Below are 26443 nucleotides of genomic sequence, written 5' to 3'. Positions count from 1 at the left end.
ACAAGCTATGGACACCGCAGGTTGGATTCTAAGAGGAAGAACTAGGGGAATCAAAAGTGGTTCGCGGCTACCTGAGGATTGAGGTGAATTTTCCGATATTGGCGATAATCCAGGATCGCCAAAATATATCAGAGGTGCTAGGGCAAACGAAAGGGATGACATCGACCATACAATGCGACGACCTGTTAAGGTATCTTCAATTCAAATACGGAGACATCATCCGAAAAATCGAGGAGGCACTCATCACTCCGCGGAGGGTTGCTGGGAAAGGTTCTAACCACACTTTTTGGCGTAAACGGCGAAGTATAGAGAGACATCGATGAACTCCGGCACGACTAGCTCGTGGAACTTCAGACTTCGATCCAGCAAAATGTGCTTTTTAACGCTCGGGTTGAGACGTATCATGCAGCGGTCTCTGATCGATTGGAAGAGTTTGGCGGGAAACTAAATTTTGTCATAAGGACAATCAACGAAATGAATGGCTTGTTTTGACGAGTTGACTTGGCAAATCTAAGTGTTCAGATAGTGTCCGCATATTTACGCCTTCGGCCTATTTGAGTTCCCAGGCTTATTAATTGGGCTCAGGAACGCGGCTCAAACATTGCAGCGAACGTTGAACCAGCTCTTCAGGAAGCTGGATTTCGTCTGCATCTATTGAGACAATATCCTGGATTCCTCCCACGAACAGGAAGAACATCAGCGACACTTTGAGGAACCTCTTTCACACCTACAAGCAGCCAAGCTATAGGCCAACCAGGACAAATGTCAAATCGGCCAATCTGAGGTCAAATTCATAGACTGCCACATAAACAAAAACGGCTTCCGTCCACCAGAGCCCCAAATCCAGGCAGTCATGGGTTTACCGAAGTCCGCATACTCCTCACAGCTAAGACGCTTCCTTGATGTCATTAATTACTATCCCCGCTGCGTCCCGCACGTCACTGAGCTCCAGTCCCCGCTAACTGAGATACTGCTGTACGAGCAAGAAGTCCAAAATCAGTTGAACAACCGAGGCTGGGTCGGCATTTGACTATTGCAAGAGAGGGCATTGCTTCTCCTGCCACTTCAGCATTCCTATCATTGACCCAAAAGATAGCTTTGGCACCGACGTTTCCAACATAGTTGTCGGTGCGGCTTTGGATAAACAGCAAGCAGACGGCATATCGGTTCCATTAGGCTTCTTCTCAAGGAAACTGATGGACAAACTTCTTCGCCCGACGCGAAGGTCATTGGGGAAGGAATAATTGTGATGCCGCCAACGCTACCACCGCCAGCTCAGCGCGCTCGGCGCAAGCAAGCATTCGTCCCGTTCGTGATTTTCGCTTGCAAGCCAATCCAATCCTAGCGGTCCTAGGAGTCAGACGGGTATCCTTCCGCTGTACTTTTTTTTTTTTTTATGGATGGAGGTGGAAATCTTAGAAAGACGGTGCTGCGCCAGGTTGCAGCAGTGTCTGGGATTCACACCCACTAAAACCACCCCCACTCTTCCGCCCCTCCCCGCGGGGCCACCGTGAAGTATTACTTCGCGGGGGAGGCTCTGGTTCGCTATACCAGCTCGTCCATGTCACGTCTCCGTCGCGCCGCCTTCCGAGCTCGATCCAACTCCAGGAGTTTTGTCTGCGCCACGGCTACTGCCTCATTTACCGCCATCCAGTTTTCCTCCGCCTTCAACATCTCCTCCACCAGGTTGGAGGGCTCGATGTCCGCCCCAAAGATGCTGTTCAACCTCCTTTTCTGCTGCAGAAATCTGGGACAATGGAACATAACGTGCTCCGGGTCCTCGAGTGTAGCACCGCATTCAGGACAGTTGGGAGACTCGTCCAACTCGAAGCGATGCAAGTACTTCCTATAGCCACCGTGTCCCGTAAGGAACTGAGTTAGGTGGTAATTCAATTCTCCGTGCTTTCGGTTGACCCATTTCTCGATACACGGGATCAATGTATGGGTCCACCTGCCCTTGTCGGAGTTATCCCATCGTTGTTGCCACTTGCCACACAACTTTCTCCTGATGGCTTTTCGGAAATCCGCATTCACCTCGGCTGGATTTGCCTTCCGTTTTTCGTAGAGCCAGTGTGTCTTGCTCGCTAGAAGATCTATAGGGATTATTCTTGCGATGACACACACTGCCTCCGCCGACGCCGTTCTAAATGCGCTGCACACCCTTAGCGCAATTGGCCGGTATGCCGAACATATCTTCCTCCGGTTGACAGCGTGGTTCAACGCTCTCGCCCAGACAGGGGCCGCGTATAGCAGGATCGACCTCACCACTCCCGCGATGATTAGCCTGCGACTATACTTCGGCCCTCCCACGTTAGGCATCATCCTTGCAAGGGATGAGCTGGCATTTGCTGCCTTCTCTCGCGCATAATCCAAGTGTCACTTGAAACTCAGCTTAGCATCGATCATCACCCCCAGGTATTTGACAACCGATTTTGAGACGACCTCACGATTACCAACCTGGATGGTAACCGTGTTGTTCTTCCTACGGTTGGTAATGAGGACTGCCTCCGTCTTTTCGTCCGCCAGGTCCAGCTTGGCCATTCGTAACCATGACTTGATGGTATGAATGGCTTCATTTGCATAAAGCTCCACGTCCTCGGGATGCTTTGCAATTGCAACTACCGCCAAGTCTTCCGCAAAACCAATCAGCGTTGTCTCCTCCGGCACGCGAAGGCCAACCACTCCGTCGTACATTATGTTCAACAGCAGCGGTCCCAATACAGAACCTTGAGGCACACCTGCTATCACAATGTACTCCTTCGGCCCGTCGTCCGTCTCGTACCAGAGAAGTCTGTCCGAAAGGTAACTCTCGATGAGCCGAGCCAAGTAGCTAGGAACACCCAGTTTGGCCAAAGCGCCCTTAATCCAGCCCCAGTTGGCTGAGTTAAAAGCATTTTTGACGTCCAGCGTCACCAGAGCACAGCATTTGCCCATGGTCATTGCATTTCGAGCCAATTCCACGACCTTTGCTACTGCATCGACCGTAGAACGGGCTCGCCGAAACTCGATGAACGGAAACGGCCTGTTGTATATCACCCTGTCCAACATCTTCCCCATGGTGTCTAAGAGATAAATAAGGCGATATGAAGAGGGCACGCGGGGTGGTTTTCGGGGCTTCGGTAGCAAGACCAGCTTCTGCCTCTTCCACTGGGCAGGAAACACACCTTCGGCCATGCACGATTCGAATGTGCTTGCGAACCACCTTGATCTGGCCTTGGCCGCCACCTTCAGAGCCCTGTTCGGAATTCCGTCCAATCCCGGAGCCTTGCTGTCCCCAATACGTCTGCAGATTTCCCAAAGTTCCTCTTCGGTAACATCAGGGATCGAGAAGACGTCCTGCTGAGCTGCCAGTTGGGGTTCTCTTTCGTCCTGCTCCTGCTGCGGGAAAGGAGCTGTAATTATTTGCAACAAGAGCCGTGGGCATGTCACCTGAGGTGATTTTCGCCCGCGGATCTTCTTCATTACAACTTGGTAGGCTGTACCCCACGGATTCGTATTAGTCTCCATGCAGAGCTTCTGGTAGCATTCCCGCTTGCTTCTCCGAATGGCCTTCTTAAGGTTGCTTCGCAGATCCCTGTATTCCTCCTCACGCTCCTGGTGCTCCGGCCTTCCCCTTGTCCTGTGGGAAAGTGTCCTCGCTCGGAGACAAGAGGATCTCAGGGCAGCGATCTCCGTGTTCCACCTCCCGCTGTACTTACGAAATACTTTTCATCAACAACCTCCTTTTTCGAGGAATTATTATTATAGTACATTGCTAACAAATGCACAATATTATAAGAAATTTAATTTACAAACATCAGGACTAAAAGTCTACCCTATAAATAATTCGTTGTTTATAGCGCTTCAAGGTAAAATAAAAAGCGAGGATTACGCGAGGAAAATTCACCAAGATTCTATCTCGTATTTTTGATGGGGATCGAGACATTAAATTTCAATGCACTAAAACTTTTTCTGCAAACGTACATATTATTCTTCCAGAAATTTGAAACTTATTTACAGGCTTGCATCTATCTTAATACGATTCATTCCCAACATAAACCTACCACATATGTTGAAAACTTTTGGCATACTCACAAGGTCCGCCATGAGCAATCCTTGTATGTCCTAAATAGGAAAAGTGTATTTCGCCCCATCATGAATCCTTTGATAACATAATCGAAAGAGGAAGGGGCTTTCAAGCTCCAACCGTCATAGACATCATCCCCAATGATCCAGACGGACCAAATTCGGGAGAATGCAACTTTTTCAAATCAAAATCAACTTTTCGAAGGCGAAGACAACATCCCACTTATAGCAACTTTTTCCAAACCAACAGAAACCTCATCATATAAAGATGAACATTGAAGTCAGCTTCCCTTAATTCTGTGAAATTTCCCTTATATTGGGCGTACCACTAATTACTTTGAAGTGGCCTTATCGACGGGCAAGGACGAAAAAATGGCGTGCGTATGACCTACTAAAGATAGAAAATTACTCCGAAGACAAAATCATTTAGCCAACGTAATAAAAGTTTTTGGATATGAAAGATTGAATTGAATGACAAAAATAGTCGATTACGTCTAAGAAATTTGGGTGCCGGGCTAAAAATAGGCTCGCCTACATGTAATTTTAAATATAGTAATAATTTATTTATATGCATATTGCTTTGATATTATTGCAGTGATGGATGTGGGCCAAAGAGTAGCATGGGTCCCAGGATGAAAGTGTAGGTTGACACCCAAGATGGAAGAGACCATGCCGCATTGCTGAAGCTGTGAAGAAGGCACTTCCTTTACCCAGCCCTAGCTAGAGCCAGAATACGGATACAAGGTAGATCATTCTTGAGGAGCTCAAAAATATCTCCAGTATTGCGTGCACTCTATTCCTTCATTTAAATACAATACTTAATACTAATTAAACTAATTAATTTTTTTCATGTTTTAAACAATCCAACCACTGGTCCCTTTCCCTTAAATTTAATATTTCAATTTCACTTAAATCTTTTCAAGTTCCACTTTTTATAAACTTGCTCGTAACTAACTGTGTATGTTGATGCTGACGCTGAGCAGGCATGGGCTTCTAAGTTCAAGGCCATGGACCGAGAACGAAATTAGCGGGACTAAGGCCGGCTGATCAATGCGCAGTTGATTAGCCCGGCCGGCAGTCGTCATTTGATAAATGAGTCTGGTGAGGTCAATTACATTGCAGAGAAAGCGTGGGAGTTTTGCGAAAATTTTGTAATTTTGTGAAAATAAATCCGTTAGTCAAAAGAAGTGAAATCTTTCATATTCAAGCGGTCAATGTGGGTGAACAGATAAAGTCCTAAGAAATCATCGGTATACGGTGAACATGCATCCAGCGGCAAATTGATGCTACGTGCTGTATTGGTTGATTTAGAACGCGGCACACTTTCTAAGCAGATTAGTTCATATTCGGACAATCCGGTGCTAGTAATAACTGGGCCAAAGGACACTACACAAAAGGGCTAAATTAGTTGATCCATTATTGGAGGGGAAATTGGAAAAGAAACTCGCGACTTACAGAAACGTGAGTTTTGCAAAAAATAATTTTTAGTTCACCGGGTTGCATTTGGGTTTCATTTTTATAGCGGTGATTAGTGATCATCAAATTTGATTCGAAGAGGCTCTTAAACCAGAAATATGTAAGGGCAGTCCAGTAACCTTGCCAGCTTTGCCGCCAGTAGATAGGAAGAAGGTTTGACATGTTGTAGTTTGATTTAACTAACTCCTCACCTTCCGCTGAAAGTTCCGCTTTCTAGTAACGTTTATGTCCTCATTCCCAAGAAACTTTGCCTTCTTTCGCAGTGCCTTTCGTTGTCATCGGCCTGAAGCCCTCCCATGTTCATGGAGTCCGGGATGCATGGATCTGTTTATACTGCCGTTAGACCAGTTACGTCCATATTACCAGCTTCCCTTTCTTCCGTTTTTCCTGGTACAGGCGGAGGAGAAGGTTCTTACAGGCAAGCCTGTAGTCCCTTCTCCTTTGAGGCTAAAGTTTCATTCTGCCGAATCTTCCTCCCCCGTATTTTAGAAGAGTTAGGCAACAGGATCATCGACAGGCCGTCCGTAGTCAGATTTCCAGTTCCTCTCACTAAGGGAGTTGCTGTACTATCCTCTTTGGCTGACCGTGCCGTAGACACCGGCTGTAAGTTTTCCACTAAAGTGGAGAGCCTGTCTTCCACAGATTTCTCTTCTTTTGATTTGAATTGAAAACATCTTCCGTCATCGTGACTATTCTTCATGCAATCTGCGTAACCTTCCTCCCACGTTTTCTCCAGGTAAATGGAGTTCTACTAAGCTCAGCAAGGATCACAACGTCGATCAAGAGGTGGAAGGGAAAAGTACTACGTGGGATCACCATTTGGAAGAATAGCTATCCATATGGACCATTTCCGGAGTTTGAAAGGCTGTGGTGGGTTACTTCAGCAAATGGCTGGAAGCTTATTTCATTCCAAAATATGAGACTACCGCCATTGCCGATCAAACGATCAAACGAAACTGTGAATCTGGCGTCTTCAGACGAATGTGAAAAGCACTGGAGATTCATAAAACCAGGACCAATACCATTACACCTACTATCGGACGGAATGGTCGAACGCCGGTTCAACAAAATTTTGAATACGAATCTATCTAAATTGGTCAGCGAAGGAGAAAGAGACTGGGACCAGTACATACCGCTGTCTATAATGGCCCCCAGGTGTATGCTGCAATTAGGAAAACCACATTCAGAATTCTGTGTGGCAAAAATATCCAGATTCCATGATTCCACATAAAGAAAGGGCTCGAGTATTGTAACTAGTTATGCAGTAAAATTTAGTGTTCCAGGAGAGACTACTTAGATCTGGAATATTCCAGAACATGTATTTTTTAAAAATATTCCTTACAATCCTAACTGATATGGAAAACTGTTGTCCTTCAAAAGTTTTCCATTTCGTCTTGTTCTAAATTTTAGTATCTAATATCTTCGAGCTGCGTAGTTTGCACCAATGATCATAGCGTAGTCCTCAGGACTCACCTTATGTATGTGCAACCCCATGAATTACTTCGATTTATTCACATTTCTACACTATTATCCATTTCCCATTAATATAATGAATCATTCCATTCATTCCATTTATTCATTCACTACTCAAAATAAAAAGGATCCTAAGTACTACCACCTCGTGTACACTTTTCCTGGAAAATCTCACCGAACTGAAATGCAAAACTTTAATAAAAATTAATTAACACCTCATCAACAGGTTGTAAATTGCCTCAAGGTAAACCTTGGGAACGTTCTTCCCTCTGTCTGCACACCCCCCACCCCCTGTGCAAATAGATACATAGAAATTTTCATATTTCCACCATTGCCGCCAATACTTTCTTTTTTTCCTGTGCGAAACCTCCGGCTGAAATGGCGAAATGAAATTTCCTCAATGTTTTTATGAAAATGCCAAGCCAGTGCGATGGTGTTTATCTTATTTCTGCAGATGAGAGTCCTGTGATAAAGTAAGTCAAATAGTGAATGGAAGCTGGGTACGGTGCAACAGATGGTGAAGGGCCGGATATAAGAGCCGGGTACACATTGTCATTCGCCCCATATTACAGGTGTGCAGGCATATCTGCTTCTGCTGGTATTAAACGTGTGGACGCCATCACACAGAGGATTCTTCATTTATGAACAAAAGTTGCTATTTTCGTAGGTGTTTTGTGCTGTTCTTTGGGAGAGGTATCCGCACGGTAGAGCTTTAGTAACCAGACATTATTCATGGGTAATATAAAGTGAGAGTGGAAAGAATTCATTGACGATGTAGTTTTATTGTTCCTTTTTCCCCTTTTTCATTTGCGCTGGGTGCTCTGTACAAGGATTCACTCGCAAAATTATCGTAGATAAATGTTAAAAATAGTCCTGGATTTTAGTTTCAATTTTAGAACTGGTTCAGATTATTATTACTTATATAATACCTTGGTCTATTAGGGATTTCTGGTTAGGGAAGCGGTCGAGAAGGTGAGCATCTGAGGTCCATAGAGGATTTATTGCTTTATGAGAGTGGATTGTTTTGAATTCTATCTAAACAGAGCACCCACTAAAAATCACCTCCAGTCCCTCCAGACCCAGCAATTTAGGCATTCCTTCGCGGGGAAGGTATGTCCTTAGGCATTCGACCTTCTCCTCCTTTCGGCTTTCCTCCTTCTTTGCTCCTTACAACAACTCTTCCTGTACTTTCACGATTGCGGGACATAAGGCAGTTCTGCTTTAACTTCAGTATCTCCGCAACTAAGTTCTCCCGGCTCACGATTGGTTTAGGTTCCTTCCCTCCATTGCGAACCTTGGGCAGTGAAAGACTACATGCTGTGAATCCTCCGGTATACCACCGCATCTACGACAATAAAGAGAATCATCATCATCGGTGCAGATATTGCCTGTAGCATCCACCGTATCCCGTGAGGAACTGGGTAATGTGGTAGTTAGTCACCCCATGTTTCTGCTTAAGCCAAACCCCAATGTTGGGAATGAGTCTGTTCGTCCACCGACCCTTCGTAGACTCGTTCCATCTGCGATGCCAAAAATCATGCGACTCTGAACTTGCCACATCCCTACCCTCTATATGCCGCTCCATACGTCCTGTATGGCACAGCGCTAGCGGTAGATGGTATCTTATAAGACGAGATGTCATGAAGACGGGTCCTTGTTCCAGTATTAGTCGCTGATTAGCGCTAGATCGGCTTACACTTCCGTGGCAAACTGCACTAGCAACTGGGTACTAGCTCATGCCAGTCGGATCCTAGTGCTTTCCAGACACGTCCCACGCCCGCAGTATGTGTAACACTATCACCATGCGCACCACGATCCTTGTAGAAAACTCAACTGTTTGTTGGAAATCTTTCTTTTAGGGCCTACTTGCCCGCATCCCCAGCATATTGTCTTCCAGTTGAGGAGTGTCGGTAAAACGGCAATGTCATCTAGGAAGGCTAATTATGTAGTTTACCTAATTTAAGTAAATTTGGCAAGCTACTGTTTGCCCTAGCCATAAAAAGTCCTAAATCTTTCAGACCAATTTCCTTAACATCGTTTGTATTCAAAAAGGTGGAGATGGTGATAGAGAATTATATTAGAACTACCGTTCTAATGCATAACCCCCTACATTAGTGTTAACAGGCTTACGACGGCCAACCGAAACTGCCCTGCATCAGCCGACGCATGTCTACGGGATGCAGAAGAAGAAATAAAAGGAAGAGCACTGTCTGCGTTTTTGACATCCATGGAGTATTCGATAACGCATCGCAAACAGAGATACACGGTGCCCCGATCCGCAAGGGAGTGGGAAACACTCTGTCTTTCTGTATGAACAGAATGCTAGAGGCACATCGAAATACCGTCGCATCAATCGGCATCCCTGGAGTAAATCCTCTCTATTTGCACATACAGATGCAGGCAAGGAGGGTCATCTTCAGAGTGGCTATGTCAGGGGATAACATCACAACAAGGTTTCATTTCGATAATCGATCGATCGATGTAGAATGAACTGGCAGAACGTGGCTGTGACGTATGCCTTAAACGAGCAACGTATTGCCTGGTACATTGACGGATCCCTCACAGCAGAGAAAGTGGGCATTGGGGTCACAGGTCAACGAAAAACGTACCAGCATATTGCAGGCGGAAAAATAGACATCCTTTAACCTCCAAAGGAACTATAGAGGATAGATCATTTATATTCTGACCCACTGCGAAGCAACAGTCAAGACACTTAAGTTCAGCCAGGTGAAACTGATATGTGATTGCCTTGAGAGACTGAATATGTTCGACTCACGCAATAAGGTCTGCCAGACCATCTTGGGCTGGAATTCAATGAGGCAGCGGACGAGTTGGCTAGGAAGGGAGCAGGGACGCTTCTACATAGACACAGAACCCCTTTGTGGTTATGACAATAAAAAATGAAGAGGAACAGCTTAGGGAACTATAATGGACGAACCTATCAGGAATATTGGAGCCCAAGAAGCTTAGGGAGGAATTGGTAGCTAGGTAGGTATCAGTGGCCGCTCCGAGGAGCCCAATTAGCGCTTTGGTGCACCGTTTTGATGCCACAAACTCCTAAGACCATGACTGTTGTTATGGAAGCAGGGAGGCAGAGTCCACCCGGCTCGAATCTTCAGAGCCAGCCCGTAATATTCACGAAGGAAAGCAGCTCTCCAACCCTGCAGCTAGAAATTTCTCTGAGGTCCCCAAAGAATGGTTTACCCAGTGTCCTCAGCCTGACTCTAGCCACAGTTGTAGGGTAAGCCGAGCCTAGCGGCATGGTCCCCTATGGGCCAGTGCCCCGTGCAAACCGCCGTAATCTTGAATGCATTTGCACGCGTCTGGCACAGGAGCTCTCGTGATCGGGCTATATTATAAGCGGGCCAAATTCTCCTTGACTTGGCACAGCTTGTAAGCCTTCGCCATCTCAGGCCCGCGGCTGCTAGGCAGCGCAAGTAGACTCGGCCACCGACAGCCGCCAGCGGAACACCGACTGTATTCACCGAGGGACTGCCAAGAGCAGAGCTCTGGAAAGCGAAGAGTTGGGACCCAACACTGTGGCTCACTGAATTCTTTAACCGGGTTATTCAGGAAGGAAGAACACCATCTGACTGACAAGAAAGTACCACTGTTCCAATATGGAAAAAGAAAGGTAGCCCAGCAGAATGCTCAAATTACCGTCCGATCTGGTTACTTTCCCATACCATGAACATTTCTGAACGTATTCTTGACAACCGTATTTGCGAAATCGTTGAAATAACCGTGAATCAGGCCGGATTTGTCAAGAACTGCGGAACTACTGAAGCAATATACGCTGCGCGGTTACTCATGGAGAAACACCGTGAGAAGCATCGCCCTATTTACATTGCCTTTCTGGATCTAGAGAAAACGTTTGACCGTGTACCACACGAACTCATCTGGTATGCTTTACGACAACACTTCGTGCCAGAGGAACTCGCGCGCTGGGTTCAATTGTTCTACCACTATCCGAAAAGTAAAGTTGGAAGTATGGCGGGTGTATCAAAACCGCTTCGTGCCTCTGTTGGTGTTCATCAAGGAAGCGCCCTCTCACCACTCCTCTTTGTTCTTGCTTTATGCAGGTGATGCTTTCCTAGCATCTGATAGCGAAAATGATCTCGAGCAACTTGTTCAAAAATGGAATGATCGTCTCATGCAACACGGTCTCAGATTGAATTTAAACAAAACTGAATTGTTGACGACCGATCCCCATGAAACAGGCACAATCACTGTCAGCGGCAGTGATCTGCCCAGAACTGAGCGATTTAAATACCTCGGGTCAACGCTATCAGCCAATGGAGAACTGCGTTATGAAATTGCTTCACGCATTAACGCAACCTGGATGAAGTGGCGTTCCACAACTGGTGTTCTTTGTGATCGACGTATCAACGAACGTCTCAAATCTAAAATTTACCGCAATGTTGTCCGTCCAGTCGCTCTCTATGGTTCTGAGTGTTGGCCGACCATAAAAGACAATGAACGGCGTCTTGCGGTAATGGAGGCGAAGATTCTACGTTGGACTAGTGGCGTCACACGTTTAGATCACATCCGAAATGAGAATATCCGCGATCGTTATGGGGTTGCACCGATCGTGGAAAAGTTGCGAGAGAGGCGTCTTCGATGGTGTGGTCACGCAATTCGTGCTAACGAGAATTCACTTGCCAAGATTGATTTGAACATCGAAGTCGATGATAAACGACCAAAAGGCAGACCTAAAGAACGGTGGTTTGATACGCTGGATGGGGATTTAAAAGCCTCGAAATTGCACCCAGATCAGGCATTCGATAGAGCCAAATAGCGAAACCGATCACGACGAGCCGACCCCGCTTGTGAACGGGACAAAGGCTGAAGAAAAAGAAGAGACTCTAGTTCTTCCATGGGGATATGGGATGTGTTTGTGGGGATCAGCGTGTAAAGAGGTGGCTGGGCTGGTCTGTTTGGCTTTTCAAGAACAAGATTAAATTGGATGTTTGGAGATCGATCCAGGTGTCAATTGAAAAATTTAGAGGGAAAGTAGTCTAGAGTTCAGTCCAATTGGATAGGGTAGAGCGGTTGTTGGTGATTGCAAGATCAGTAGCCGTTTTTATATTTTTATATTTCTATTGTTGATGAAGGTTAGAACGCCAAGGCTGACTACGTGGAGGGTCATTTGGGTCATTTCCTCTATTACTTTTCCTTTGGTGTCCTTAAAGGTGTTACCCCAAGTTAGTGAGTGGGTTGATGAGCATCAAATATGAATTTCAAGACGCGTTTCAGGATATTTTTAGGAGTAATAAGTGGTATTAAGTGTTTCATGTGTTGTTGGTGGGTAGTGCCAACGATGGTTTTGGTTGTTGGTGGTGTAATGGTCCTTTTTTAGTATTGAGGGGAGGGGAGGGGAGGAAGGAACTGTAGTAGCTTGGAAAGGGAAGAATGATGATAAGGACCTTGTAACCTTGTAACCAATTTCGAAGAAAATATTCCTCTGGTATTAAATCGTACCTTCACATTTTTATTGTCTTATGGAATTGTATTATAATTGTCAAATAAAGGATCGTCGCTGAAAACAGTTGGATTAGCGCAGTCTTATCCAGTTTAAATAGCCGGTAAACGGTTACCGGAGACTCTTTCAATAGCGATCCTATGATGTATCCATTTACCTAAAATTGTAGAAAAAATTTGATATTAAAGGTTATGGAATCAGCTAAAGGAAGGATTGTTTTTTACATTTCGAGTTAGTCGATCGTCAACATCAGAGAGGTTTAGTATTTGCTCAAGATAACCACGAACTCTCTGAGATAACTTGAACGACGAGGAAGCAGCAAGTACAAAGAGAGTCAACTGACAAAACGCGCACAAGCCAAAAAGTAACTCCAAAAAGAAAGGATGTTCTTTACGTTGCGATGCTGTATCCACCTTTGCCACGAATGAATGATAGAGTTGCAGAACAGAGTCCCAGTAACTGCACACAACGATGGCCAAGTTTTGGTAAGAGAAAGTGGTTTGTGCTTTGACATAAATATTATTTGTACTATTCCATAAGGACATGATTTCGTCTATTTCATCACTGGCTCTGCACAACAATTCCACCCTTGCAGCTCTCTGATAATCCTTTATTGAATCTAGTTTTTGGAGGATCCTATGAATTTCCTCAGCGCAAAGTTTGAAGCAGTGTCCAATTGAAAGCATGAACACAAAACTCACATTCAGTACCGAGTATCCTGCGTGTTCATTGTAACTGAAAATAATCCAAAACACGAAGCCCTGAGTACCACTGTTGGTTATAGTAGAAATCATCACATGAAGTTGGAGGACAGCTTGGAAGAGATCAACTAGCAATTTTAGGAGAAGAAAACTAAAGAAGTCCGTATCAAAAATATTGACTCCTTTTCGAGCACTCAACACTTTCAGTATGGAAATGATGCTATTGACAGTACTAATGAGATTCCCCTGTGTGATCATGATCCTCCACAATGCGGTTAAGGACAAAACCATCATCAAGACGAAGCTTACGAATGTGACAAGAATGAAAGCGGTCGACCCTACACTTTGCCAGTCTGACTCCTTGGTTCGATGAAACAACAAAATGAAAACCACAAGGAATGAAACGTTTGTAAAGAAAGTGAAAATTCGAAGCACTTTTGATTGGATGAGTTTCTGCGTTTTATTATCACAAAGAAATCCAGATATTCCCATGATTTGTGAATCTATGAGCACCATCCTTAGAATAATATGACACGACCTGTTCACAATGTTCAACATGTTTGACTGAGGAACTCCCTTTTAAGGTATTCATACGAGAACTCAACTTAACTACTATTATCACTTTTCCTAATTAATATTTTCATCCGTTTTCCTATGATATCCTTGGTAGGGTTTGATGAATGACTATTCAGTTCGAGTGAGTTAATATCAATTAATTCAAGTAATATTGCAACCAAAGTGCTTTAGACCATTTAAAACGAAGTACAAGGCCAAAACAGGAGGCCTATTTGAAGTGAATAATTTGGGACTAATATTGATATTGGTAACCTAATGACATTGACATTTTTGGTGGTCCTAAACTACCTATTGAATATAACGTAGTTACTTGTCAAGGATATTCCAGAAAATATCATCATCAGAGCCAACAGAATTCATACGGAGACGCGTACATACATATATATGCATAACCTGGCGTGCTTGGTTAATTCCCTGAGTTGACCTCAGGGGTCGTCAGCGATCTTTAATGGGTCGCTTACGATACGGGGTATGACGTCCTCAAGGTGCCCGAGTAAGTAGTTCTGACCGCCTAGCTGGCAGTATAGCTGCGTTCTAGGTAGTAGCCTTGAGAAAGTCTCTCGGTGAAGAGCAAACCGTGAATGACCGGTGCATGCCTTAGCGTAGGGCAGACCTCAGGGAACTAGAGTTGGGGTTGTGTCCCTGAGGGTGCACCCATTCCTTTCACACGATGCGCTGGTGAATTTTCCATGGAGAAAAATCGAAACCAACAAAAAAATCAGCAAGGGCTGTGACACCGGGACGTCCACTCCAATACCCTGGAGTGCCTTTGTTCCGAAAAAAGCTCAGTCAGATTCGCTAGACGCTAGATTCAGACATGAATGGAAGTGCACCGTCCTACCTAGACCCGAAGAGGAAAGACTTATCGGGAGATGCGCGGCAGTGGTGAAGCGTATGCCGTCGTCAACGTTTCTCCAAAGGAACGTCAGAAAGGCATAAACAATGGGAACTATTGGACCACATCTCCTTCTCCTTCCGTGGAGAGCAGCGGAAGACGAATCATCATCATCAACGGCGCAACAACCGGCCTAGACCTGCTTTTGTAAGCTGTAGCCTGTCGAGCAGGCAGTGCGAGATCTTGGGCTGCACATCAATGAAGGCAAGACAAAATATATGGTGGCAACGTCAACACCGAAGACGAATCAACCAACAACATCAAACCGCACTGGTCAAACAGGAAGAATAAGGATAGGAGAATACAACTTTGAGACCGTTGATAATTTCTCCTATCTAGGGTCGAAAATCACAACCGATAACAGCTATGACGATGAAATCCGCGCACGGTTGTTGGCAGCCAACAGAGCCTATTTCAGCTTTCAAAAACTGTTCCGCTTGAAACGTCTCACCGTAGGGTCAAAGCTCTTACTGTAGAAGACAATGATCTTGCCAGTCCTCATGTAATCCTACGAGAGAAGAATCCTCTGAAGAATTTTTGGCCCCGTACATGAGGATGAACGATTCCATGCCTACATAACGACGAAATCTATGAGCGATACCATGACCGTCCGGTTGTGGATAAAATCTGGCCCAATAGGTTACGGTGGGCGGGTCACTTAATCCATATGGATGAGGTTGATCCAACCCAGAAGGTCTATAAGGGTAGAAAAAGAAGACGAGGCAGACCCTGCCTAAGATGGAGCGATGGCGTAGGCCAGGACGCCAGACAGCTTTTAGGGATATCGAATTGGTGAACCTCGGCGCAAAACCGGGATATCTGGAGTTCCTTATTAAGGCAGGCCTAGACCGGATACCGGTTGTTGCGCCGTTGATGATGATGATGATAGATTTCATGGTTATGTAGGCTACAAAATTGTCCATCCTATACATGCAAAGATGTTCCTCAGAAAGTTATCGATATAGCTATTGTGTCCGAACAATATGAATCCTATCCGTAGACAAAAATATTGAGGCTGCGATATGAAGCTGCGGAAGTCGAGCTATAGAAGACGCGAAAAGAATATCCAGAGGACGGGTTCACACTTGCCAAGATAGGAGGGATATATATCTACAAGCATTACGTAAGTAGTACCGAATGTGCTGGAGAAACTATCCTTCATTTGCAAGCTGCTCCACTCCCAAAGTAATGGCCGACGACTTCAATGCATGGGTAGGAGAATGGGGAAGCAGAGAAACCAGCGCAAGAGGACGAATACTGCTGTAGTCATTTTCACGCTTCAATGTGGGACTTGCCAACTTTGGGGGAGTCAATACATTTCGGTGGGGAAAATTCCTCACTCTCGACAGTAATGCACTAAAAGGCAAACGCACCTCACAGATTACTTGTCCTAAGTTGTGGTAAAATATAGTAAACATTCTGTTCCCAGAAGGTTTCCTCCAGTACATGTAAATCCCGAAGAAGTTCCTGCAGTGGTACATGATGAAGTCCTAGGTGAAGCCAAGATGATTGATAATAGGGTTAGCTTGAAAAAACACATTGAGTGTGCAGCAACTTAAGCCTTTTATCGCTGTAACCATCTCAAAAATACTACCGAACATTAGTGGGTCAAGAAAGGGTCGACGTTTCCTTATTTCTAATTTAGTCAGCTCTGTGCTACTCTAAGCAGCTCCAGTTGGGACAACTGTTCTGGAGCTGCAGAAAACTAGGAATGGCGGATCGGCTAAGTCACACCGGGTATACAGTACTTATCGGACAACATCAGGAGAAGCAGCATATATACTAGCAGGGATGCTCCTGATAGACATCTTGATGAAAGAAGGCCGGCATCACTACGACAAAATTTATGCAATCGTGGAGACTAGTGCATTTCCACGGCAGTTGGCATGGTAGGAATTTATCGCGGAAGATGGGGCCTCCTTTTTCATTAGCGTTTGCCTCCTTCACAAGCGGGGTCGGTTCGTCTTGATCGGTTGCGCCATTTTATTTTATTTCAGGCCTGATCTGGATGTAGTCGTGACACCTTCAAATCACCATCCAGCGTATCAAGCCACCGTTGTTTCGGCTGGTCGTTTGGTCGCTTACCATCGACTTCGATATTCAGACCAATCTTAGTAAGTGAATTCTTGTTAGGGCGAATTACATGACCATACCATCGAACACGCCTCCCTCGAGCGCGGGTGACGCCACTAGTCCAACGCAACATCTTCATCTCCATCACTGCAGGACTCCGTTCATTGTCTTTTATAGTCGGTCACTATTCGCAACCATCGAGGGCGACAGGGCGCGTAAATTTTAGATTTGAGACGTCCGTTGATTCGTCGATCATAACGGATGCCAGTTTTGGAACCCCACTTCATCCAGGTTGCGCTAATGCGTGCAGCAATTTCATAGCGCTGTTCACCATGGGCTAATAGCATTGACCCGAGATAATTAAATTACCCATTTCTGGGCAGGTCAATGTCATTGACAGTGATAGTGCCTCTTTTATTCATATTCAATCTGAAACTATGTTGCACGAGGTGATCATTCCATTTTTAAGGGTTTGTTTGTGAAACGAATCCGTATTAAAATCAGTTCAATGTCTACTGTCTATTTTGTTTTTCGAGGAGGTGGATATCCTCATAAGACACTAGCCTGGACACGTCAGAATTTGGAATTCTTACCTACTGAAACCATCCCCGAATCCCCCCATGCGGAAGGAACCACCATAAGGTATTACATCACGGGGTGGAGTCAACCGACTTTATCTTGGTCACCTTTTATGGAGCTGATATCTTCCCAGTCTTCCTGACATGCTAGCATTCTTCGCCCCAGATTTTCTGGTACAAGCACGTCTCCTGGAGTGTCCTTTAGGTTCTTCCGTTCTTCCACAAATCATGAACAGTGGAAGAAGACGTGCTCTAAGTCCTCAGGGACTCCGTTGCAGTTGGGACAATCAGGTGAGGTATCCAGTTTAAACCTGTAGAGATATTAGTGATATCGTCGGTTTCCCGTGAGAAACTGGGTAAGATTATAATTAATCTCACCGTCTCGTCTCTCCAACCACTTCTAGATGACAGGGGTGAGTCTGTATGTACAACGACCCCTTCCCGAGCATTCCCAACGCTTTTGCTATCTCTTTGAAGATCTTTCCCTTTCGGCGCTTTTCGTCTGCGATAAAGGAGATATAAACTTCGCGTTATATATGTTCGTCATCTCATTTGCCAAGATGTCAATGGGCATCATTCCCGAGATGACGAATGCTGCATCATCTGAGACAGTCGCGATTGCAGAGCACACCCTTAGGGCTGTTCTTCTGTAGACTGCACTTAGTTTGTTGGCAATAAATATAACCTGCAATGCCTTTCCCCAAACTGGAGTTGCATATGGAAGGATCGAACTCACTACCCTACCTATAAGCAACCCGGAAGCCTGCCATGGCCTTCCCACGTTCAGCACCATCCTTGCCAGGACCACATTTGCGGTGGAAACTTTGTAATAAGCATACCACACGTGTTACTCATAGCTAAGCTTCCCGTCTATCATCACTCCCAAGTTTTTGATAATAAGCTCAGAAGCGCTGGTATAATTCCCAATTTGAATACAGGCATAATTTCTTTTACGCTGGTTGGTGATGACGACCGCTTCCGTTTTTTCCTCCGCAAATGTCAGATCAGAACTCCCTAACCCACCCTTAACAGCATTGATCGCATCGCACGAGTAACTCAGCATCTTCGGGATCCTTTACGACTACAACCAGCACTATATCGCCGGCGTAAACCACAACCGTGGCTTCCTCCGGAACCAGAAGATTAAGAACATCGTTGTACATGATACTCCACAGCAGATGATCTAGTACAGTACAGGCAGTCCTCTCTATGAAAAGCAAGAAAGCGCCAGGACCCGATGGTATTCCAGCAGAAGTATACAAACTGGTATTCCAACACCGGCCAGACAGCGCATTCAACGCTTGCCTGAAAGAGGGCACTTTTGCTGCTCGTTGGAAGGTAGCAAGGCCTGCGCTGATCCACAAAGGGAAAGGCGACCCCGAGTTGCTGTCTTCATACCGCCCACTATGTATGCTTGACATTACTGGAAAAGGGCTCGAAAAGCTCGTGAGAAGTAGACTCGCCGAAGCGATACGCGCTGCCGGAGATTTATCTCCCCGGCAGTTCGGTTTTAGAGCAGGGAGATCCACAGTTGATGCTGTCATGCAAGTCGTGGATGCCGTTCGACGAGCGGAGGCGCATAGCCGCCAAACTCGATGGGTGGTGCCCCTCGTAACGCTTGACGTCAGAAACGCCTTTAACTTCATATAATGGAAAGACATTCAAGGCACACTAGACAATACTTTCAACGTGCCGAACTATCTCTTACGAATGTTGAGGGACTATCTGAGGAACCGCTGCCTGCTCTATAAAAAACTAGCAGGTCAAAGGAGGATGGAGGTCGTGTCGGGGGTAGTACAGGGACTCATCCTAGGGCCGGACCTCTGGAACGCTACCTGTGATAGTCTACTTAAACTCGACATGCCAAAAGAGTCGCGCCTGGTCAGCTGCGCAGATGATGTCACGGTGTTTCTTGCTGGACGCACTGTCGACGCGATGGGTAAACGGATGGATGACAACTTATGGTTTCAACCCTACAGTGGAAAAAACCGAAGTAGTCATCCTGGCTAAAAAGAGAATTCCGACCCTGCGTCCCATATCGTTCGGCGAGTCAATAATCGAATCGAAACCTCTTGACTCAAAGATGAGCTCTTTTCAGCAAATCAAAGCAGCAACGAACAAGGCTGCATCTGGAGTTTCCGCGTTAAGTAGGCTAATGGCAAACATTGGGGGTCCTACGTCTAGCAGGCGACGTCTTCTGATGAGTTCAACACAGTCTGCCCTGCTCTAAGGCGCAGAGGTATGGGCTGACGCTCTTAGCAAGGAGGTATATCGTAAATGTCTTGCGCAAGTGCAGAGACGGGGAGCTTTGCGGGTGACGTCTGCATACCGCACTGCCTCTGAACTGGCCGTGATGGTGATCGCGGGAGTGATCCCCGTTGCCTTTCTTGCTAAGGAGCGTCAAGCCATATACAAGCGCAAGGGAGATGAGTCAAGGGAGGTGGTTGCTCGCGAAAACGGCAACGCTCTCTAGACGAGTGGCAGCTATCTGGGCAAAATGAAACTAGAGGCAGATGGACTGCGCGGTTCATCGACAACTTAGGTGCGTGGCTCAATCGGAAGCATGGTGAGACTGACAATTTTCTTACCCAATTTTTAAGTGGGCATGGAAGTTTTCAGTCTTACGATCTCCGAATTGTGTGTTTTGCAATAAAGTTGTGGACGGCGCCCACCACACTTTTGTTTCTTGTGGAAGGTGGGGTGGGGTTCGTCAGCAACTCTATTTAAACACAGAGGATCTCCCTCCAGACAACATTATCGAAGAGATGCTGAGGACTGCTGACAGGTGGGACCGTGTTGCCTATTAAGTTCGGGTCCTTCTCGTTGCTAAGAAAATAGAGTTCGACCGGTGGAGGAGCCGGATGGCTGAAGGTTCCTTGAACTGGCGGATCCCTTCCTCCTCTCCCCTCCCATTGGACAAAGGAATTCCCTGATTCGAAGGCTCCGCAAGGCGGAGAGTTCGGGGACTAGCCCGAAGTAATGTAACAAACGGTTCCAAGCTAGTTCTCTGACGTTGGGGAGGTGTTTAGTTAGTAGTCCGACGATGTACCGAGCCGGGAGTCCAACACTGTGTGCGTAAATGTATTCACCTAACCTACCCCCAAAAAAAATTCAGTACCGAGTCCTGTGAGACCCGTACAAAGATAGCATACTCCCGGAGTCCGTCATGTGTCATACCGACGCACCCGTTCTTGTACATAGTTGCTGATAATAGCTGCGAGATAGGCAGCAATATCAATCTTCGTCAGAGTTTACCGTATTAGGTTCCAGTTGGTCGTATTGAATGCATTTCTCACGTCCAGCGTCACTACCACGCAACATTTGCTAGTACTACCCTTTCCGTGGATCCCATGTTCGGCCTAGCCAGTAAACATTTTGGTTGCATCAATGGTTGATATGGCTTTACGGAATCTATGATGTAGATCTGATGGGCCTCCCGGGCTCGCAACAACAGAGAATAATCTATTGTGAATTACCCGCTCTAGCGTTTTCTCCACAGTAAAAGACATATAGGTCTGTAGGAGATTAGCTCACCTGGAGGTTTACCAATCTGAGGCAGTAGTCTAACTTCTGCGACTCAGCGGACATGTCCGGTCTGGATTTCTCGGTACGCCATCCAGACCTGAAACTTGGTTACCTCCTATTCTACCGCAGATTTCCCGCAGCTCGTCACTGGTGACTGGCGGTATTGCCGTCACATTCAGGGATCGCTGGGAGCTGTCAGTGTCCTCCTCCTGTTGGGGCAATCACCTCTGAATGATTTTTGAAAAGCGGGAATAGCACGGGATCTGCTGAGATGAATTCGGGAATAATTTCCATCCATCGTCCGAGTCGTAGTATAATCTTCTTCCTAGAAGAAATGCAACAACCATGCGTCCAATGTACTTCGGAGCCTGTAGTTTGGTTAGAGTCTCTACGAGTTTCGTCCACTTTGTAGTGTTGAATGCATTTTTTACATCGAGTGGTACCACTGCGAAGTATTTGTCATCTTTTATTGCAGCACGAGCCAAGCCAGTCACCATGTTGATTGCATCGACGGTTGATCTCCCTTTACGAAACCCGAATTGCTTGTCGGCCTCCTTCCTTTTCCGCAAAAGCGAGCAGCCTGTTGTATAAAACTCGTTCAAATAGTTTACCAATGGTATTGACCAAACATATCGGTCGATATGGGGTCTCCCAATGGTTTACCTGGCTTCGGAATAAGTATCAACTTTTGCAGCTTCCATTGCTCGGTGAATTCTCCTTCTCTAAGGCATGCCGTAAAAACTTTGGCAAACATACCTGGTGCTAACCTGGCTGCCACTTTCAGGGCGATATTCGGGATTCCGTCTGGCCCTGGGGTCTTATTTTCAGCGAATTTCCTTGCTGCATCAAAAATTTCCTCTTCTACCACTTCAGGAATTTCGTCGGGGTTTACATGGATTTGTGTAGTTCACATCTTCTGGGAAGGGAGTGTTCACTATGTTTTGTAGTAATTTAGGACAGGTAATCGGTCCGGAGCGCCTTTCAGTGATGACATTACCGACCTGTAGGCACCACCCCATGGATCAGGGTCAGCTTCAGTACACATTCGCTTGAAATGTTCGGATTTGCACTTCGTGATAGCTACTTGTAATTCAGGTTGATTTCTTCTGCGCTGGGAGCATCTCCTAACTCTGAGGCAGTTTTTCCGACATTTCTGAATTCCACCAGAAATTGGGATTTCGTCTTCGGAAAGTGCAACGCCGAGGCATAGAGGTATCGTATGCCCGCTACAATTTCTCCGACCTGTAAAACATTTCCTTGTGTCCTTTCCAATAATAATGTGTCATCAAGAAGTACCTCCTTGAACATTTCTCATCGTTATTCTTTTTGGGGACTTCATATAATTCCTATGCGAGGTTCGGAAGATGATAGCCTGATGATCACTCTGTGTGTACTCTCCGCTGACATGCTACTACAAGTCTTTGATAAGGGTATCACTTACGAAAGTGAAGGTGTACTACCGATTGTAATTCTCCCCTCCGTATATGTGTTGGCTCCCCCAGAGTTCGCAAGTACGACATTTAAGCACGAGAATGTCTCTAGCAGTATTTGTCCCCTTGCATTTGTTTTTCTACTTCCCCATTCTTCTGCCCATGAGTTGAAATCGCTGGCAATTATTTTGAGATTGTAGTGTCTTGCATCGAAGGATAGTTAGCAATAGTTAGCAATAAAGTGAATTCCTCCAGCGTGAGACTCGGGGCTGTATAGCAGCTATAGATATATATACCTCCTATTTTGGTACGTGTAAAACCGTCCCCTGGATGTTTTTCCACATCTTCTATAGCTTGACTTCCGCTACTCCATATCCCGCCTTTGCTGTTTTTGTCTGCTACCCATACTCCGCTATGCAGATTTTCATATTCTTCTTCTTTTTCTTCAGCCTTTGTCCCATTCACAAGCGGGGTCAGCTCGTCGTGATCAGTTTCGCCATTTAGCTCTATCGAATGCCTAATCTGGGTGCAATCTCGAAGATTTTAAATCCCGATCCAGGGTATCAAGCCACCGTTGTTTAGGCCTACCTTTTGGTCGTTTACCATCGACTTCGATGTTCAGACCAATCTTGGCAAGTGAATTCTCGTTAGCATGAATTGCGGAGACCATACCATCGAAGACGCCTCTCTCGCAACTTTTCCACTATCGGTGCAACCCCATAACGATCATAGATATCCTCATTTCGGATGTGATCAAAACGTGTCACGCCACTAGTCCCACATAACATCTTCGTCTCCATTACCGCAGAACGCCGTTCATTGTCTTTTATGGTCGGCCAACACTCAGAACCATAGAGAGCAACAGGACGGACAACATTGCAGTAAATTTTAGATTTAAGACGTTCGTTGATACGTCGATCACTAAGAACACCAGTTGTGGAACGCCACTTCATCCAGGTTGCATTAATGCTTGAAGCGCTTTCATAACGCAGTTCTCCATTGGCTGATAGCGTTGACCTGAGGTATTTAAATCGCTTAGTTCTGTCCAGATCACTGCCGCTGGTCGTCAAAAATTCAGTTTTGTTTAGATTCAATCTGAGACAGTGTTGCATGAGGCGATCATTCCATTATTGGACAAGTTGCTCGAGATCATTTTTGCTATCAGATGCTAAGAAAACATCATCTGCATAAAGCAGTGTGTAGGGCGCTGGACGTTGGATATCCCGTGTGACGGTGTCCATAACAAGAACAAAGAGAAGTGGTGAGAGGGCGCTTCCTTGATGAACACCAACAGAGACACGAAACGGTTTTGATATACCCGCCATACTTCGAACTTTACTTTTCGGATCGTGGTAGAGCAATTGAACTCAGCGCACGAGTTCTTCTGGCATGAAGTGTTGTCGTAAAGAATACCAGATGAGTTCGTGTGGTACACGGTCAAACGCTTTCTCTAGATCCAGAAAGGCAATGTAAAGAGGGCGATGCTTCTCACGGTGTTTTTCCATGAGTAACCGCGCAGTGTGTATTGCATCAGTAGTTCCGCAGTTCTTGACAAATCCGGCTTGATTCACGGTTATTTCAACGATTTCGCGAATACGGTTGTCAAGAATGCGTTCAAAAATTTTCATGGTATGGGAAAGTAACCAGATCGGACGGTAATTTGGACATTCTGCTGGGCTACCTTTCTTTTTCCATATTGGAACAGTGGTACTTTCTTGCCAGTCAGATGGTGTTCTTCCTTCCTGAATAACCCGGTTAAAGAATTCACTGAGCCACAGTGTTGGGTCCCAGCTCTTCGCTTTCCAGAGCTCAGATGCGATGTGTTCAGGTCCTGCTGCTTTCCCCGATTTCATTTGTTTTATTGCCTCCTCGACTTCAGTTGCGCTGACTGGTGAAACTGCTCCAAATGTCGGCAATGATTGTGGAAGTGGAGGATGAGCAAATTCTTCAGTTGAAATCTGCTCGAAGTATTCTCGCCATCTATCCGTTGCGGCTCGACGGTTGGTAAGCAAAGTACCGTTCTTGTCATTAACACAACAGAAGTGTTCGATATCCTGTGTGCGCTCATCACGGCTTTTAGCAAGTTGATACAGATCTCTCTCGCCATCCCGAGTGTCCAGTTTACCGTAAAGATTTTTGAAATGGTTCGCTCGGGTGACAGCGATCGCTTTCTTTGCTTCCCGGTTGGCTTTCTTATAAATTTGCCAATTAGCGGGCGTTTTATCGTCGAGAAATTTGTGGTAGAGGCGTTTTTTTTCAAGGACACTGGCTGTTAAGCCGTTGATAATTGTATGTGTCCTATTCACTCCTTTGTGAAATATAGAGTGTTCACCCTCGCGATACCCAGCAGTATATCGAATGCCATCTCGACCGGTGAAGCTTTGAGGTCCTTCTTGAAGGTGGTACGTATGCCGAGTTGTGATGCAGGTAGTGTTTGGAGTCAATGTGTCTCCGGATTACATCTAACCGCACTTTTAGTGCCGAGTGCTCAACCATACCGTTCGTTTTGAGTCCTTAATAGTAAAGCAAGTTGCACGTTAAAGCCCGACTCAATCTTTTTCGTCTAGTCGGTGCTGGTTTCGAGCTGAGTGCCGAAGATTGAAATGTTCGAAAAGTGCTCTAGCTATGATGGGGAACTTGGTATCCCTGGTTATCAAAGCTGCCATCTGGTACTTTATGTGTCCTTTCCCCGTTCATTTCTAAGTGGAATATAGCGCATCCATACAGTTTATTCTTTGCTATAGTTATTTTTTTCACATTTTTATTTCAATGAGGTAGGTAGGCTCGTGCTATAAGTAGACCAAATCCGCCTTGACTTGGCATAGGTGGTAAGCCTTTGCAATCTGAGACCTGCGGCTGCTAAGTTGTGCGAGTAAATTCCGCACTTGGCAGTCGCCAGCGAGGCATCGACTGTAGACGCCCAAGGACTATCAAGAGCGGAGCCTCGCCTGGCCAATCAGTGAGCCCACTCATTCTGCTCTATGTTCCTAGCCCGGGAACCCAGGGGAAGGGGACCTTGAGCGTGTCACCCAGACTGTTCACCGCATTTCTGCACTTCCCCACCAGCCTGGAGGATACCGTCACTAAGTACAAGGTCTTAATGGAAGCTTGGCTGTCAGTCGGAATGGCTATTTTATGCTTGGGGCTCGGATCAATTTCCAGAAATCGGCAGACTTCCAATACCGACAGTACTTCCGCTATACTCTGGGATACAGTGTGTGTATTCCAGAAAACTCTCGCACCAACTCCACAGACCATCTTTGATCCATCGTTGAATAACACTGTATCATAACCTCGCAACACGCCGCCTTCAATGTGTACGTTCGCCGACTTCAGTGTGTACGTTCGTTACGGCTTTTAGCAAGTTGATACAGATCTCTCTCGCTATTCCGAGTGTCAAGTTTATCATAAAGATTTTTGTAATGGTTCGCTCGGTTGACAGCGACAACTTTCTTTGCTTCCTGGTTGACATTCTTATAAATTTGCCAATTAGCAGGCGTTTTATCGTCGAGAAATTTGTGGTAGAGGCGTTTCTTTTCACGGACCTTCATTTCAACATCATCATTCCAAAGCCAAGTATCTTGGTTGATGTACCGCTTACCGGGCTTGGTGACCCCGAGGGTTGCAGAGGCCGCTTTGTGAATCCCGTCTTTCATTTGGTTTCACGATTCTTCCACTTTCGTAATGGTCGGCAATCGTATGAGTGAGATTGTTTCTTCTTTCTTCTCACCAAATCGCCACCATTTAATGCGCGATGGGCCACTGCGTTCCTCACGTCTTTTATCGGTGGCTTAATTCGCAGGATGGCAATCAACGGCCGATGTTGAGGTGCGATGGTCTCACAGGGAACTACTTTGCAATCAGTGACAGTGGTAAAATGTTGGCGTCTTATGAGAATACTGCTCCCACTATAAAATGTTGCAAGATCAGACAATCGTTTGTTGAACTATGCATTCATAAGTACATGGTCATGGGTGCCCGCAAAATCGATTATACGCTCGCCACCCTCATTGCGCGCTCCGAACCCCTTCCCCCCATGACACCTGTTACCGTCTGGCTTTTCACCCACATGACCATTAAGATCGCCGGCAATGAAAATACAATCGTCAGCAGGCACGTGATAAGTCTTTTCATCGAAAAGTTGCCAGAAGCCATCTTTCTCGGCATCA

This window comes from Hermetia illucens, chromosome 1, assembly GCF_905115235.1.
Source record: "Hermetia illucens chromosome 1, iHerIll2.2.curated.20191125, whole genome shotgun sequence".
Classification (NCBI taxonomy): domain Eukaryota; kingdom Metazoa; phylum Arthropoda; class Insecta; order Diptera; family Stratiomyidae; genus Hermetia; species Hermetia illucens.
The sequence above is the reverse complement of the archived record's forward strand: the minus strand, read 5'-3'. Positions refer to the sequence as shown.